Source organism: Puntigrus tetrazona, chromosome 9 (genome assembly GCF_018831695.1).
Source record: "Puntigrus tetrazona isolate hp1 chromosome 9, ASM1883169v1, whole genome shotgun sequence".
In the NCBI taxonomy this organism is placed as follows: domain Eukaryota; kingdom Metazoa; phylum Chordata; class Actinopteri; order Cypriniformes; family Cyprinidae; genus Puntigrus; species Puntigrus tetrazona.
Window position 1 is genome coordinate 8,599,178 of NC_056707.1, and position 19,347 is coordinate 8,618,524.

The following is a 19,347-nucleotide window of genomic DNA, read 5'->3' on the forward strand; positions in this document are numbered from 1 at the left end:
ACCTGCTACTGTATAACCACTGTACCTTACAAGAGAAATGGGTTCAACTATCTTTCCAATGCTTTTGCTTCTAAAACTCTCAAGAGAAGTGAAGCAGAGATATGTAAAGACAGTTGAACCTAAAGATCAGAGAAAGCACTTTCCTGAAATAAACCTGCTTGGTAATGGCAATTGAAAGACAGTGATGAAACCCCAGGAACAGACAGTCCAATAAATCAAGACATTGTCAGACAACACAAGGCCTTGAGACAGCACAGTCCTAACAAGGCATGGAGAGGGAATGAGAGAGTCTGCTGGGATACCTGTGCTGCTGAACCACACACAGAGCTCATCATGTCCAAGCTGAAGGCTCTGCAACCAAAACAAGGTGAAGGGGAAAGGAGCAGCAAGGAAACAAATCAGGAAAACAAGCTTTGGCACTGGCTTTCTCACAGAAAAGTGAGTGAGATGTTTGGCAGAGGAGAATCCAATAAGATTGCTGGTGGCTGAGCATTTCAATTACCCAGTGGGGAAGCAAGCAGACATGGGGAGGTATCAGATGGAGGTTTGACATGCTGTTGGTGGACAGGTCTCAGCAGCTGCCCACTCCTCCAGCCCTCAGGGCAGCTATCACTGTAAACATACTGCCATAACAATGGACACCACAAAAGTTATTTGCAGCCCGCTCTGCCTGTGCTCCCCTACACACCCACACTTGCTAGCTCAAACTGAGTGGCGTCGTCATTTTTAGTATTTCGATGAGTTTTTCTTGGACAATATCACTTTTTGGCATCCACGTGTAACATATTTCAAATGCTAGCATATACTCACACATTAAGCCGATGGTACACATTTGAAGGCAAGTCTGTTCATCATTAATACTTAATGTACCCCACAGCGCCAAATGCAAAAAACACACAATCAATTTGATTATGCTGTGTTTACTTTGAAATAACAAGCTGAGAGTTTCCATGGAGGACTAGCATAAGCCACCTGCACAGCTAAAGGTCATGGACGGGGATTGGCTCCATACCCTGACAATAAGATGATGAGCAATGGTGATGACAAGAGCTTTTTTTCTTTGCACTCTTTTCTCCATTTTTGAATAACCAGATTGTGTGCTGCAAAATGCAATTTGACCAGGGCCAGATAAAGGGTACGAACCAGATTGTTAAATGCTAACCCCGCGCTGATACGATTTTTCATTATTTTAATTTTTCTTGCAGTAGATCAAAGGAACCTTTGTTATGGAGGTCTAGTGACTGGAAATCTTTGAGGGCCAGGCAAGGGTTCTTTAGCGCCTTATTGACGCATCTTACAAATCATATTCTGACTCATACAGTAAAAGTAGCGAGATTCAAAGTTTGTTTGTTGTGATTTTTAACATAAAAGTGTTCTCAATCCCAGCTCGTCACATATTGAAACTTGGACAGGACCACCTGGCGTCGCTTTTTTACGCTCAAGGTGCTCCCTTTAGCATACTTTTTCGACGCGCAGGTCCTGCATTATTTTTCTTTGATTGTCTTCAGTGGCGGCGCCAAGCGGAGGTGGAGCAGCAGGCGGATTTGCCGTTTCAACGCTATGCGGAAGACTTCAAAACACGAACAGCAGACAGGTAACTCGGAAAATGGACGTTTATCCTGCCATAATGCTATTGTAAACTTAGCGAATGCAGCAGCAACGCCAGTTATGCTTAATCAAAACATGAGCATCACACGATTGCTGCCACATTTCTGACATTGACAATCACGGCATTTGTTTTATCCAAGGCCATGAAACTGCGCTAGCTTAGCACGTTCTCATGCCATTAGCTCGATAAAATGCATTTAATGAAATTAAATCTAATTCCGCGTCCAACTCTAACGTGCAAAACATTCATGTCTCTGATTTGAGGATACCTAACACTTTCATACATGTAATACAAACATAAAGTTCGCAATATTAACAAAAATAAACATGATTCATCATGACTGACTTATTGATCCTCACTTTTTTTGTTTAAAAGTCAATTATATTTAGTAATATGATCATCTCCTTATTTTTGGTTGAGGAAGTCATTCATATGTTTAAAAGACAGCACAAAGACGGATACTGATTTAAATGCAGGTAAATAAGTTTAAAATCTGTACAAAAATGCATTTGAATATGTTTTTTTTTTTTAGCTCCCTCTTTGACCCTTGCACCACAGAAGGTCTGTGCATGCCACTGATTGTCTTAATTTAATGGTATCATGTATATTTACAATAAAACAATAACAAAAAATAAAAAAATAATGACATTGTGTATCATGCAGGTTCCAAAAACCTCCAAATGTCCATAACGCCAAATTCTGATTGGATAACGATCAGGTTACACATAAACTGTAAATTCCCCCTTCTCATCTGTAATTTAATTTGTACATATTTATCTTTGTAATTTATATTTATAAATGTCCTTGCTGCTTATTGCACTGGTTAGACCTAAAATTTTCTGATTGTACATGATAAGACCACATTAATCTATCATCTAATTGTGCCACATTCCACACTAACTACTGTACATTTTATATTAATGTCGCAGGCTGTGGTGTTAAACCAAATAAATTAATCTACATGTAGGGTAAAAATCAAAACAAAACAAAGAAGATAAAATTCTTCCTCACCTTGACTTGTTTTGGACATGCTGTTTAAACTAAATTCTTCATAAGGCTGACGCTCGTTATTGGCATCAGGTTGCAAGTGCTGTCTGAAAGAGACTGTTCACAGTTCAAGGTGACGGTATAGCGGTAATGTGAAAGTCCCTGTTCAGGAATGTCAGGGGTGATGTTTTATCTCCATGTAAATGTGCTCTCTGAGTGCTCTTGAGACGCTTGCCTCCTCTTCTCAATAATTATGGTTTTGATAATGCATTCTCCAATGCAAAATAATTGTGACTACGGGCTGTTACCACATCTTCTTAATCACATATTGGACATAATGTACAAACAGTGTATTCTATGTATAAATATTTGTTTGTGATTACTCGAGAGTCTTCTTAACACTGATGGTGTGTTGATGATGATGAAAAGGGAGGAAATGACTGGACAGCGAACAGATGTAGATGATCTGGCTGCTTTTGGGTCAGTGGTGAAATTACATTTTTGCTAAGATCATCTGAGGCTAAAATTCATTAAGGTTCAGGAGATTTTCTGTGAAGTCATGCATGTATTTACCATCTGCTGTGTAGCAAGGGCATCCTTCACAGGAGGTACTGCTTAGAATGCCTTGATTAAGTTCATATCGCCTTAAAATGCCTCAGTTGCTTAGTAAGTAATTATGATATAATCAGACATGGCTAAATGTTGTCTTGTTGATTCACATTATAATCAGGTCCATGGATGTATGGGACGCATGCTAATGTTTTGATTAAAGCTTTTTTTTGGAAGAACAGATAAAATACTTTTTGAACTTTTTGTTACAAAATCTATTTCAGGCTTTTATACTTTCTTAAAACACACTTTTAAATAATATATATATTAAAATACTATAATGTAATGTATTGTGATATTATGCCAATAATATTTAACTGTATTGGTGTTCCTGTCGTCACGTGACAAGAATACACTAATAAGCTTTGAAGTTCCTGAAGTAGCAATGTTTGTTTTAAGCTAACATTAGCTGATAAATGATTGGAATTGATAGCGAGTAATCATTTAAATGCTCATGATATAGAGCAAACTTATTGCTAAAAAAATTAATAAAAAATTTGGATTAATTGCATTCAAGGCATAGAAAAAAAAATGTTTGGAATGACCTGAGGGGGAGTAAATAATAACAGAATATTCCTTGTAGGGCGAACCATTATTTTAAAACATGTAAATAAGTTATATCTTGTACTATCCTATGTAGTTATATCTTAAACTTCTGATTTTATTTGATCAGGTACAAAAATGCAGCTCTTAAGGAGAACATCTCATGTAGTCCACCAAACCTGTAAGACAGTTTATTAAGTGTGAGGAAGAGATGAGTCACTCAAAATTGCCTTTGTGTCAGTTACTGTATAAATGTGCCAATAAGTGAGTAGATTTAAAATTCATGCTTGTCAAAACATTTGCATTTAGTCCCTGGTGGAGAAGAGCACATTGTTGCCGGTCTCCCTCGTCTGTATTTTCTTTCAGGTAAGAAATGAACTCATGCTTGGTAAATAACGATGACATTAAAAGTCTTAATGAGATGCTCAGTGATAATTATGAGATAAAAAGTCAAAATTATGAGAAGCTAAAATTTTGAACTTCTTAATTTGAACATTTTGACTTATGTGGTAATTATAATTTAGGTAACACTTTATTTTGATAGCCCACTTTAGATGTTCTAACGGTAAGTAACTTTACAACTACACGTGAACTGGCAGTCATTGGAGTATTGTCTGCTTAATATCTTCTAACACTATTATTATTTTGATGGGTCCACAACATATTGACTATAAGAAACGTTCCAAGTATATGTCAACTTATTCTACTAACCTTAAACCTACACTAACAGTCTACTCTAGGAGTTAGTAGACAAGCAGTTGCAAATGAATGAAAATTAGTTGACATGTAGTTACAAAATTACATATAGTTAGTGCAATGTCAAAATAAAGTGTTTCCGTGATTTATATAACCATGATTTTTTAATTTTTCTTATGTGGTGGAAATGATCTTTCATAATACTTGACTGTACTTGTTCTCAGTGCTTACCTGGTTAAGAAGAGATGATTAAATTTGACTGGAATCCCAATGCTTGCATTAGCGATGTCTCTAATTGGGTTTTGAACCCATTACAATATTGGATAATGTTAATGACATTCTTTTTTGAGAGCTCTCAAATCAAGATTGTACACAAATGGCTCAAGCTTAATGAATTGACCTTTCGTTGACCTTTCGTATTGCGCGATTGTTAATGAATGTCTGAATGGTTCTTGTCGCTTTCGGTCAACTTTTTTGTCACTTGAACGTATATAAAACTGTTATAACTATTAAAAGCTTTAACATGATTATGTTTTGATATATAAGTGGTAACGCATGCTTTTCAACGATACATGACAGATGCAGATTTTGATGTCATGTCATTTTAATTAATGTGAGCGTCTCTACAGAACAATTCTGCAGCTTAATTAGTAGCCTCCTCCTCTCTCTGATTTGGTTCATTACCAGGATGAGCTGTGTTTAGGTGTGTGTCCCCAGATGTGTTTTTGTGTGCTATTTTGCTTGAGAGAAGTCGTTTCTGTGAGCCTGAATCAGAGTTTCGTATGTCATTCATTTGATCACCTTTTACTTGTTTTGAGAAATGTGTTAGGAGAGATTCTTCATCTACAAACCCCTGGCAAGTTTTAATTTCATTTATGGAACAATTTTATGTTCAAAAAATGTCTTGATTCAGCCAGTTGAGGGATATTATTGCTGCCGTTTTGGGTGGTTATCTGGAAAAAGCCAGCTGGTGGGGAAATCACAAAGGATATTAATGCCATGAATGAAATAATAATAATGTCATACATATAAATACTTCATAATGAGTCTCTCCCTGGTTTTTTTTTTTGCTGACACAGCAATAATAGGAAGAAGTTTATTGCTCTCAGTTAAGAGATGAGGGCTATTGATATTGCATATCTCATGCTTGAAATGTCCCTGAAGGATTTCAGGAATGAGTTTTCACTCAGCCCCGAGAAAGAATAGAGAAAATCTACTTTCTCAGCCCAGTTTATGTTTCCTCCAGCTTATCATTTATTGAGAGAACCATCCGACTGGTTTCACCCACTGGGTAACAGGACAATATACTTTCCATACATTCCAAAGCCTAGTAAACTTCTTACAGAAGCAGCAACATAGTCATACTCATGTGTTGACAGAAACGATAGTCTAAAATAACTCAATATCCTGCAGAGCAATTTGCAACTAACTCAGTAAAAAATAATAAAATCAAGGAATGATCTTTCCCCTGATTTCACAGATATGTGTACATGCGATTCATAGCATAAATGTACAAACAGAAAACATGCGTACACCTCTCTATCAGATGTAAAATCTATGCAAATGATCTTGAACTTGCACGCAAATAAATGGTTTCAGCAAACAACTCCTAATTAATGTCATTAACATTTAAATATGCAAGAACAGCCTACATTTTCAAAAACCTGCAATACTTTGACAATAAAAAGAGCAGACCCTGATGTGGCGCTGGACAAAAACAAAGATGTTTTTTTTATAAATAGCGTTGGTGTGGATTTAAGCTTTACACTTTATAAATGAGGCCCCAGGTTTAAGACTAGTCCTAGACTAAAATGTAAATCTGAGCTGTTTCAACTAAAAGGAACTGACTGATCTTAAAACATGTCAGTGCCTTTGTTTTGTCTTTGGACCAGTAATGTTTTTTTTTTTTTTTTTTAATACTTAAATGTTGAAATTGAATTGCGTCCTAATCGTGGTTTAGGCTAAGCCCTGTTTGTGAAACAGGGCCGTAATGATTAATTAATTGAGAAACAAATTTTTTCACAATTTGTTTGTACCATGAATATCCATGCAGGTTTTGTAAAAATATTTCTGAAATAAATGTCTCTTATGCTCTCCAGTGGTGCATTTATTTGATAAAACTACATTCTGTAAAAGCAGAATGTTCAGCAGCCTTGATCCTTGAGAAATCATCCTGATATGCTGATTTGGTGCTCAAGTAACATTATTATTGTCGTTAAAAAAAGTTACATTTTGTGAAAGCGGTCAGAATGTTTTTAAAAAAATGTTCAAAAGAATAGCAAAAATATTAAAAGTATTTTGTCACATGTTAAATGTATTTAATCGATTTAATACAAATATTTTTTTAAAAAGCTATTGAAGCAGCTCACCAGGCTTATGACTCATATTTATAAGCATTAAGTGTGCCTTACTGTTTATGTAAATGCCTTGTGTAAAAAAGTTTTATGACAATACAGTATATTGTATTCCTCCTGGTCAGAATCCCAAAAATCACTTGCTAAAATAGTTTCACTCTTGGAAGTCATTACAGTAAGTGGCTGATCTATTGCGTTGTCAAAATCCAAGCCAATTGTTTCATATTTTATTTGAACTAACTGCCCAGAGGAGCATTTGTTTAAAGTCCTGATAAAGTCCTCAGAGTATTGTTTTGAAGCGTTATAAACACTGAATAACCAAGCGACTTCCATATGCTAATTGAAACTGACCCCAGAACCTTTTTCTGTCCGCCAAATCAATGACCCTACGAGACTCAAAATGCTAATATAAACAAATCAATATCCATCTCATTTATTCAGGTGATTAGACTTAGAAAGGATTTTGTAACAGCCGCCGCTGCCAAAAACCAGACTCTGCGTCTTCCTCTAGTATCCCCAGTAACATTATTTGAACGCCATCCAAGTAAGCCATTTTCGCCTGTTTGTTCCCCACCCCTCACCCTCACCACCAACTTTTAATTTTCTCATTCAAGCTGTACAAGTGGCAGTGACTGATCTGCTACAAATACATATTCATTGTTTCAATTGATCTGCGAGCTTAAGTCGTCTCTGAGGAGAGGTTTGTATGAGCGAGGGCTGCTGTAGCTTTCGGTGATGTCATGGAGTGATAGTTAGCTGCGTTTTCCCTAGATGCCCATGCAGTGCTCCTCAAATGGAAAACACAGACCGTTTGCTTAAGGATGAGTTAATGGAAGTGTTTTGTCTCTCAGCTGCCTTTAAACATAGACGATATTTCAATGTAAACAGGTTTGCCAACTCTTAATCATGACAGAGTAGAATTTGTTTTCAAAAGCTTTTACCCTTTAATTACATTAGAAGCTTTGCTTCAGGGGGGGATCCTGGAACAGTTGAGGAATTCTGCCCGTGGCTTAGTCAGCACATTGAATGGGAATAATACCAAGCCACTTAAAGCTATTAAGTCCGCCAGTGAAACCACATCTGCAGTGTGGATAAACCTTGCCTGCTTGGCAGCGAAATCAAGCGTTGCATTAAGTGCGGGACTTATCAAGCCTTTTAAAATATTACAGTGAACGTATTAGCTTCATCTGCCATTGATAGGGTGCCTATACCCACTGACTGCATGAAAGTGTGGAGTCATCACAATGCTGGGGATCTCTAGGATGAGGACCTTGCCCTTCACATCTCTCTGACCTAGCTAACCGCTGTGCTTCAGTTAATGACTCTAGCCCTGGGTTGTGCTATTCTAGCCCCTGCTGTTTAGAGGACAGCTGCTAGCGTGCATGCTAGCGCTCTTCAGATGTGGAAAGGTGGATGCGAGTCCCTCTGTGGGCAATTTGGTGGTGTGCTGAAGAATATTTATTTTTGTCTTAGTGCACTATAAACAAAGGGGAGTTGACATTTAAGAGGACAATTTATTATACAGTCAGTATTACGGTTTGACCTACATCTATGTGAATCGGCTGTGTTTATGAAATGAGTGCAGCTTTTACTTCCACGGTGATGAATTTCTTTTTTAGACTGATGTAGAACTACATTTTGAACCGTAGTGGGTTGAGACCTGGCATGAACAAATGTGAGCTGCATTTAATTTAGATGTATAGGGAATAGGGTGATGTATAATGTAGCTGGGGAAATGAAATGTTAATTTCTGTGATTTCTACAGTAGTGAATTGCCTGACTTCCAGTTCATCTGCTGTCCACTGCTCGTCACCCATCGCTGCTATTTACTTACCACTGTGCTGCAAAGAGCCTCTAAAATGTCTTTTTTACTCCGGTTGAGACAAGCAGCGAGATTACAGACTACTGGGGCAGTAAGTGCAGGGCCTAATGGAAAAAAATGCCCTATATAATGAAATACTTGTTGTTTGTGGTGCACTTTTCGCCCAGCCCTTTTTGTCCGTCAGTCATAATTAATTGATTTGACAAGCAGAAATCTCTATTAATCAGGTTTGGTTGGTGCTTACCTAGATAAGGCATTTTAGAGAGACATTTATGTACCTAGAATTTAAAGAAATTGTTTTATACATAGTCGAATTTTGTAATTGTCAATATAAATATCAGAAGAGCAATCTGTTACGGGATATTGATGGTGTCCTGGTCGAAACTGCTACTGTCCACAATTCCACTCTTTCCTTCTTCTCTCACAGACTATACTTTCTATATCTCCACAGCATTTCCAGACTGCATACCATAGCTCTATTGATGCTGAAATCTTGGATCATATATTAATCTCATCAAGTATTGCAGTAAATAATGCTCTCTTTTTTGGTCTTCCTAATAAATTACTTAATAAGCCCCAGTAAATTCAAAATTCTGTTGCAAGGGTTCTCACCTTTTCAAAAAAATAGTCTTCTCATATCATCCTTGTCTCCTCTGCAGTCTACACTAGCCTGTTACATATCATATTCAATATAAAATCCTCCTTATCACATTCAAAGCTCTCCATTGCCTTGTTCCACATTATCTCTGATCTCCTTCACCCCTACTCCTTTTTTACTCGCCTAGGTCCTTCAGTAGAGTTCTCTTATTATACCCCACTTTAAACTGTCAACATTAGGGCATTCAGTGTCGCCACCTCCAAATTATTGAATTTTGTTTCCAGAGAATATCCAATATATCTGAATTTGAGACTAAAGTCTTTAATAAGTGATTTGAGTTGATTTCTATGCATTTTTTGTGCATTCTTTTCTTTTCTTTTTAGTTCTAACATTATTTATACAGAGAGACCTTTATTGAGCAACTTTTTAATATGGGAATTTGTGACTTCCATTCATATACATGCAAAAGCAAAAGACCTGGAAACACACATTGTGCTCCAAAGTTTAAGTTTAGTGACCTCTAACCTGCAGTTATGTTAAGGGCAAAAACTTAAAAGTTTCAGATTTGTAATGTTTGGAGGAAAGTGGAGTAGATTGTATCATTCCTACATTTTTCATTTATTGTTGTTTTTGTTGAATTTATGTTCTTAAAAAAGATGCCACACGATTTGTTTATATTTCATTCTCTGCAGTGTCTGAAATTCTAATCGGATCCACGGCTTTAGGTCCACATGAAATGTTTAATTTTCTGTGAGATAACCATATACAGCATTTGGCATTAAATATGGTAAAATACATTAAACATGAGTGAAAGCGTTGCAGTATTGTGGAAAAGAATATATTAATTATTTAAGCAACAAATATGCAGGGGCAAGGCATCTGTAGAAATCTGCAACGCATGAAGATTTTATAAGCTAAAATATGACACTAATAAATAAGAATTAATAGAAAACCATGCTAAATCCATCTGGATCACAGTGATATCCTCATGTCAGACGAGTACATTTTCATATGCAAGTATCTGAATATTATTTGTTCTGTACCGCATAAATTCTCACAATCTGCATCTCTGTTTTACTTGACTGTGTGCTAAAATAACTGTTGCATATGTGGGGGGCTCCACAGGGAGGCTAGCTTGGTTGCATTGAACAGTGCCTTTGGCAAGAGATGACAGAATCTGTAATTATTCTCACTAGAATGAGCATAACTGCATTAGTCTATGCTGATGTGCCCATTAGCTATTTTTCACCGCGATGTATGGCCTTCAAAGCAAATCAATAAAATATGGTCAAGGATTTGCGTTTTGGTACGCAAACACAGGGAATTAGATAAAGTCTCACTGGAGGACTACCGCAAGCTGCAAATGCTCCAAAATGGCAGAACATAAAGGCGGAGGGAGAGATTACAACACAAATATCTTCATTTAACTAATGACAGTCTGTTTGAAATTGTGTAATTGAATTAATTTAGTATCTGTTTTCAAGCGGTCTTTTGTATGTATCCGGTAGACAACTATAGGAAATAGACTTTACGCCCACAAAGGCATGGGGTTGGCCCATGGTGACAATATATCAATATTAAATCAACCAAATTAACCACAATCCTTGAAAAAGTGGATCGTTTCTCATCATTAAATGAACAGAGAGGGTATATTCAGGGGACTAAATGAAAATTAATGACTGCACTTGCAGTTACATGCCTGTCAGGTCCTAATAGATCTTCTAAATCAGCACTGACTACAGTGTCGGGAGGTCTGAACACCTCCTTTCGTCCTAATGTCTCTTAAGTTTCTTGTGGATCAGAGGAGCAAGACTGTGCTTTTCTTCCAGAGGCAAATATCTGAGCACATGTTACCATGAAGGTGACATTCTTATTCCCTCTTTTTGTCTTTGCCGAGGGATATTTCCATATTGTCGTCACGCTAAAGATCCGCTTAAGATAAAGATCAGATTTGGCTTATTCCTCTGCACTGTTTAATGGCTCTGATGAACTGATACGCTATCTCTCATCTCACTCAGAGAGCATGGCGATGCTTGATCCTGAGTTGTTTTCATATACCCACTTAGCTCTTTAAAGTCTGGAGTCAAGACTTTATCTGTTCATACAATACCTTGACAAAGGCTTCTGTTCCGAACTTCTGAAGACTAATGGCTTGTTTGTAGCAATTTGTCATTATCTACACATGGGCAATACGGTGCACCCTCTCGTGATGATCTTCGTCCTTTTTTTAGTGGTTGTTTCATTGCTGCCAAACCCTGACGTATGAAGCACCCCCTCACGGCGTTATGAGCCAATTATGTTACGGTTAAATTGGCCTGTCTAGAGCGATTTCTACGGTGCTCTGCATAGAAGCTGCATCTAAGCAGCAAATATGCTGTGTGTTTACAGACTTTTTTTTATGTCACACAGAGGCGGACTAAATGTATTTACACAGATTCTCAATCATGTCCAACAGTAATCTCATAGTCGGATATTGATTAGCTCCACATTGTAAAGATTTAGGAGTGCTTTTTGCTATAGGTAAACGGCTTTCCTGTGGTGAAAAAGATGTGTTATAGAAAGGAGTTTCATTCTAGAGTCTGTGGATTCAGACTTATGTACAACGATCTTCAATTTTCTGATTAGTACTGACTAAAACCCACCAGATTTATCCTTCATACAGGAAGATGAAGATATTTTACCACAGAAAGTAAAGGAAAAAAGGGGTTCTTAATTCTTCATTTGTGAATTTTGCCAAGCCCCTGTTCACAGGGGGCCCTCGAGATTAGGTGGCGCACCACCACTTCCTAACACTCCAATGACTGGATTAGATGTTCTTTTATACCTGCTGAATGTCTTAATTAACAAATGCATAAGCTGCTGATTTATATTAATTGTCACACTGATGATCTGTTTTAATGATGGGCATTTGGGACATTCACAGCACTTTTCCCTTATGTTTCGTTTTTTAATTTAGATTCCTGCCCTTGAAGATTAACTTTTTTTGTCTGTAACATCAGAGCGTATCTGATCATCACAAAAGCAGTCACTAACGCCAGGTGACTTTGAAAGGCCTTTGAAGTTCGAGAGCCATACAGGGGTAAAAGAGATGCAATATCATCAAAACCACAGGTTTGACAGATGAAAGAAATCCAATAAGACAACTCCTTTTGCATCATTAAACCAAATTACTTTTAATACACAGTAGCTCCTCAGGTCAAGTGGGGCTCAGAGTGGGTCTGATGAGCCATTAAAGTAACTCCCGTCTTATAGCCGCCTCTGATATGCATGCAGAACAGCCATGTAAAAACTCCATTAAAAGGCATTACGGAGTGGAACGATGCCTAATCAAGCAGGGCTCGAAGGCTTTTGCTTAGTGACTTTCTCACCACAGCTTGCAAGTTATACCTGAAACTGCTTATAGGACATTATTATGGCAGCAGGCTACAATTATGGATTCTTCATTGGGCCATTTTGTCACGTTAGAAAAGCACATTTTCTTGATGGGAAGAAGAGTGCCTTCGGAAACAAACACAATCCGCTGTAAATGATTCTATTCGTGTCCTTTGGATCTTTCTGTCCAGGTTTGATGTCTTGAAATAACACAATACACGTGGTTGTAATAGGCAGTTCAGTTGTGTGTGTTTGTATACCTAGCGTCAAAAGATTTGCTGGTGGGTCCTCTCCCTGGAGACCCATGCATAGTCCGTAGGAGTCATAAACATACTGAAGGACTCCTATTGCAAATGTATTTCTCTTGATCAAGTCTTAAATCTGTCTGTGTCCTTGTTTAGAAGCCTCTGCACTTGATGTTTTCACAGCATGTAATCTCAAAAGCCGTCTTTATGAATTTTTAAAGTTAGCTGAAAGCGTGATTCACACTGTTGACTCTTAACCTGTCTGCCTTAAATGTAAGTAAATGATTCTTATGTTTTTTTTTTTTTTGTTTTTTTGCAGACCACCTCATTACAACTGTGCAGATCCCCCAAGTTGAACGGCATCTGTGCACGAGGGAGAACAGACGTCAAAAGCATTGATATGCAGCTCTTGACAGGGTCAGGTGAGGGCTGCCGCCTCCTTGTGAAGATATTTTAATTATCTCTCTGTGGATTTGTGTACTATATGATAAGCTTTGTGAGACTTGCGAGGCAGAGCTCAGATTCAGAAAGCAATAAATGTTTTCATCAGTCCCGCATGGTTACGAGGTCACCTCCGAAATAAGCCTCTGGAAAGATTTCATGAGATGGAAGTTTTAGAGAGATACACAACACAATTTCATTAACTGGATTAAATACCATCCCCTCTATTTCAAAACTTTTTTGAATCATTTATTTAATTTATATGCCCTCTGAAATAATGTTTTTCTTCAGTGCAGTTGTTCACATTTTTTTGTTGATAACTTGATAATGGTTCTTTTTTTAGAGGGAAAAAACTGTGTTATGTGTGCCAAACTGACTGACATTTTATAACAAGCTTATTCCAAATAATATCACAGATTTAACTGACATTTTTTTTAAATTATGACTAGTTCTAGATCAGCCTGAAAGTCGATTGAGAGTTGGCTCTCATTACTGTTTTCAACACTGAATTGTGTGTGACTTTTCAAAAGATATGCAGATTATTTTTGTGCTTGACATTATGCTGTTATGTTCTTTATTAACATTTTTAAGCATTTCTTTCCCTCTCTGTCTATAATGAATAATAAATCTGTGACAAAGTTGTCCTTGATTAAATGGGTATTTTTACATTTGTTTATTGTGGTTTTAATGAGCATGTCTGGGCCAATTACAGTATATTTTACAACTCTGTTCTCAGTCTTTATTTGTTCAGGATCAGAAAGAGTATCGCTGCCTTTTCTGTCTTTTTTTTTATCAGGGTCACAAAACTGGGGTTTTAATATTTACATTAATAGACCCACAAACCTTCAGTTTTCTCTTTGAGATTTAGGTTTATTGCTCGGGTGAAGTGTAACAATTAATTTTCCATCCCTAATACCCAAATCAAAGACAATGGCCATGCCCCTTTCATGCCTTTGAGGTATTACCATTATCTCCTTTCATGTTTTTTTCTCTGTGTAAACAAAAGTAGTAAGTAGCTTACGGTTCTGCACACAGTAACAGTATATTTAAAAATATGGTTTTAGAAGTGTTCCCCGATGAAGTGGCTTGAGCTTGTGTTTGTTCTTGGGTTCACTGTGGTTCTGTACTACACCTTTGCTTGTGCTGTCTTCTGGATTCAAAATTCATAATTATAATGTGATGTTAATTTTGATGTGATGTGCAAGTGATTTTAGTCTAAAAAATGGACAGGCTAACATTTTCGTGTTTCTAGCTCGGTTTTTAATTGGAAAAAAAAACACCATGAAAAACACCATCACTAATGCAACAGAATGTTTAGCAAAAGATGAGCATTAGATTAATCTATGCTTAATGCATTTATCATTCCATTGCTGCTACTGAAAGTGATCTGAAAAGTTTTTCCTGAGTTGTGTTCCTTTGGTTCATCAAGAAAAATGTGTGTGTGTATGTGTTTGTGATTTTATTTAATAAGTCTTGTATGCTTAACAAGGCTGCATTTATCAGAGATACAGTAAAACCTTGTAAAATTTTGTGACATTTTATGATATTATAATATTATAAAAGATTAAATGCTTGAATGTATTTTAAATGTAAATTTAAATTCACTCTGATATGCAGATTTGAAGCTGATCCACTGACCCTGTCTCTGTATTTTAACCCCTTCAGCTCTGCTGCATACCTAAATTTAAAACGGTGCCATAATCACATATTTTGATAAAAAGTAAATTGATAAAAATGGTCTAATTTTACAGAGAATAGACTACATTTCAACAAACGTCTGGAATAATTCATGTATATTAGATTTTGTTTTAGAATTTTACGATAAATTCAAATAAATAATCAAAATTTCTATTATTATAAAAATTATTTTTTAAGGTATGTTATTTGAGATTTATTTGGTCCATCTTCCTTCATCTATAAGGCAGTTAACTGAAAAAAAGAATTGTCTTTATATCGTTTATAAACAATTAATTATTATATTAATATTAAATTGTAGGGAGGCAAAGCAACCTCTAGAGGTTTCTATTTTCCTACTTTTGAGAGTATTGTGTATTGATCAAGCATACAGAAATTCAAATTTCAAATTTAGACCTTATTAGGTTATTTTATGTAACATAAATGAAAAAGTGATTTAAGTGATTTACGTAAATGATGCCAAATATGTCTAGGTCACTGCTTTAGAGTTTTAACCGTAACTCTGATGAAGCAATTTGTCGGTTCTGGAGGGGTGCGGAGTTCAAGAGGTTAAAAGCAGCTATTAGAATAGGCTCAAATGATGATGTGAATTTGGGGATTGGCTTGTTTGTTTGTTTGACTGACAAGTGACCGAGAAACCTGTCTGAAAATGTTTGTTATTTTACTAATTCTGTTAGTTGCTGCTCGTTGATCTTTTGACAAGGAGCCGTCAATCAAGTGATCAATTAATTGATTTGCTATTCCTTATATATTTTTTTCTTCTCTGCAGGCTTTCTGATTTTAGTGACCTGGTTGGGAACATTTTGCTTAGATCCTAATGATGGAGGCGGTGTGCAGGTGCTGACGGCACGACCGTGAATCATTGATCTTCCACTTTCCCCATCCAGGTTACATTTACATTTTCATTTATCTCACTTTACCTTTCAGCCTTTTAAAAATGATTGTGGTTTATTATAGTCATTTTTTGCACCATTTGGTGATTTTAGCTGCATAGAAATGACAGTTTAAAGCAGTAAAATAATGCTGATACTGGAGCAAGCCATGCAATTTATTGGTGAATATCACTGATAAATCAAGTAATAATTTTACAAGCAATTTTTTCTCTCCTTTGGACTGTGCACATTTTTATTTCATTTTTAAGCAAATATTGCTTAGGCCTGGTAGAAGTAAGATGACCATAGATGAAGTGCTTTAAACAATCATTTCTGATTTCACAGACCAGTTTAAGCATTTTCCTATACCAAAAGGGTTGTTTGAGCTTGTCCTAATTTAACTAAGGTCTAATCCTAGCTTAACCTTGACATTTTCTTTAACACTAACCTCAGACTGTTAGCCACAGTACATTTATATTTATGCATTTTGCCAGCCCGATCTCACGGCAGTTATACATATTATACAAGGTGGCAAATTTGTATGAATTTGTATGATCTTACATGTGCAAATTCATATTGCTAATAATTCATTTTGTTAAATCGCACATATTTACGAGTTGCACAATTTGAGCTCATTCATTGTACAAATGACTTGCAACTAACCCCGCCCCTAAACCTACTTAACCTAATTAACCACGAGAAGGCCAAGGTCACAAGCATCTGCTGTCTAAAAACCTCTGACGGACGTCTTTCAGCATCTTAAAGACTTCTGATAGACGTACTATAGATGTACTGCAGATGAGCAAACACTTTAAATAATACGTTTGGAGATGTAAATGCAGACGTCAAATAGACATCTCTGAGATGTACGTGTGCTATCAGGGTACTGAAGCAATTAATCATTTAAGTCTTGAGATACGAGGTTGCTGAGGGCTTTATGGACAATAATACGATTTTAAAACCAATCCTGTACTTGACAGGGAGCCAGTAAAGGGACATTGAAATAGGAGTTATATGGTCATATTTTTGCTTCCCTTCGAGGAGTCTAATGGCTGAATTTTGAACCAACTGAAGATGAGAAATGAAAGCCACAGTACAGTGAGGTATAATAATCAAGTCAAGATGGATAGCTGTTTTAGAATTTCTCCTGGATAAAAAGGGCCTAACTTTATTGAGAAGGAAAAGCTGATATAAAAACATGACTTCACAACAGCTAAAATCTGTTAGCTGTGTGGTATATGAAACAAGGAAGCAAAAATCAAAAGCCCATTTGCATCAGTTCATGCATTCCCTAGGTATTGAACCCATGCTTGGCATTGCCATGCGACACTGTCTGAGCTACAAGAATATGATGAGTTTGCTACTGCATATTTCCTGAATATTCCTCTTTTTCTAGAGTTTATGTAAATCATAGAGCATGGGGCTAGCAACACCAAGGTCATGGGTTTGATTCTCAGGGAATTCATGCACTGAATTATATACCTGTTTACCTGTGCAATGTTATTCACTTTTGACAAAAGTTTCTACCAAATGCATAAATGTATACTATAAAAATATATAAGTAAACAAGTTTTTCCTTCTGGCTTTGCTCTATTGTCTGAGGTCAGTGTTGCCCTTATGAGTGCTGTTCTTGGCTGTTCTGAAAAGTGCTGTTTACAGCGTTCTCTGAAATACAATGCCATCTCAGCAGTGGCTGCAACATCCCGGCCTTGCGTGTGTGTGTGTGTGTGTGTGTGTTAACTGATACCCTCCTAGTTTCAGCCATTACACCCCAAACAACAAGGCTTCAACATAACCAACAAAGGGCTAGACAGAGAATGTAAAAGATCCTCAGCTCTTTTTTTTTTTTATCTCAAGACGCTAAAAGTATATGAGAGCCCCGCTGCAGCAGTCTCAGACAGACCGATGTCCTTACACAAGGAGAAAACCGTTTGCAGCCGAGGCATTCAACGTCTGATAGTGAGAGGTAGTCTGATATGTCTGACATGCTGATCTATTACCAGAGGTCGTGACATCCTTTGACCAACCGCCTCCCACCTTTCTCAGGTATTTAGTACCTCAGCTCATGACATTCATAAAACAAAGAAAAGAATAATACTACAATACTCTTTTTTCCTCCAGTTAGGCAGCACTGTATTTTTATTCTTGGAGCAAAGGTCTGTCTAATATGTGTTGCTATGAGGCACAGGCTGATAGATGAACAGATGGGAGCAGTTATTTATAGACCCCATTATCACAGTCCATCAAACACTCATTTATGCCACATGCGATAAGATATAGCAAAAATGCCCCCACCTCTGACCTTAAGCCGTAGCTAAACCTTAGATGCGTTTTTATAGGCTTCTTCACCTTTTACATTTGAAGGCTATGACTACGCAACTAGATCTGTTTACACTGGTTGGCGCCGGTCGCTGCTTGTGCCCGTGTTGTTGCTGTGTATTGTATGCTGTGTCTCTAGGGACAGTGAGAGATGCTGAAATGCCTCCCTGACATTTACTGAAGGATCATACTCTGGGAGGATATGCTCTGCTTTTGTCAAACGAGGTTAAAACCCATTGACATTTTGCAGGCCGCTGGATACCATCTGTGGCGGTGGTCTCTCGCTGGTCTCTCTCTCTTTCCACTCCGGGTTAAAGACACAGTGACATTTGCCCGGCATGTTAAACACTTGCCTTTCGCCCCTTACCTCGTGCCCATTTCAAACATCTGTGATATATGACGCAAGAATCAACCTAATCTTTCTTATTGCACAGTATTTGCTGGTGAGCTTTGTTTTTTTTTTTTTTCTCTGCCACAAGCATGAAGATGTAATTGGGAGCAAGTTAGATGGAGATCTCTCTTCCCAGGAGTATCTGGCTCAAACAAAGCTGAGAGCGCAATATTTCATCTTTTTCTGTCAGGTCAGCGATTTCCAAACACCTAAATCTATCCACAGACTTGTAAAACAGGCTTTCTGTCTTTGTTTAATCTAAACGCCTCAAACTGTGTGAATCATTCAAGCCAGGATGAAGCATCCTCATGTGAATATCATCAGTAAACATTAGTCTAACACAGTCGTTCCCAACCAGTGGTATGTCTGTCCCAGGGGGTACTTGGAAAGATTTTGCTAAACAGAAATTAAGACTTACATTTTTTCAATGTTCTATATTTATGCTCCTATATATGAATTAACGGAGGACCCAGGAGGAGCTGGGTGGGTGAGGAAAAGGACAAACTGTATAGTCAGTCTTATTAGCCTGCTGCCATCTCAGCCCGGAACCGGATAAGTGGAGGAGGATTGATGGATGGATAAATAAACCCTTTATCAGACATATTATAAAAGCAGTATTTAAATACATTTCACTTTTCTTGTATTATATCCTTATGTATTCATTTTCAGTGAAAGTGGGTGAAACTATTCAGACATTATACCTAAGTAATTCAACCTGGACTCATAAATATGTACCTCTGTGCCTTACTGCACCTTTCACCTTAGTTTCAAAGAGAAATGTCCACTGAGTGGCA

General features: G+C 37.1%; 1 long non-coding RNA gene across 1 annotated transcript; it reads left to right on the plus strand.

Moving 5' to 3' along the window:
- The first annotated feature begins 1,546 nt into the window (after nt 1-1,546).
- On the plus strand, nt 1,547-15,807 carry LOC122351403. The gene is made up of 3 exons (XR_006251751.1): nt 1,547-1,594; nt 13,155-13,257; nt 15,741-15,807. It is a non-coding gene; the product is annotated as an uncharacterized LOC122351403 (long non-coding RNA).
- Nucleotides 15,808-19,347: the final 3,540 nt, after the last annotated feature.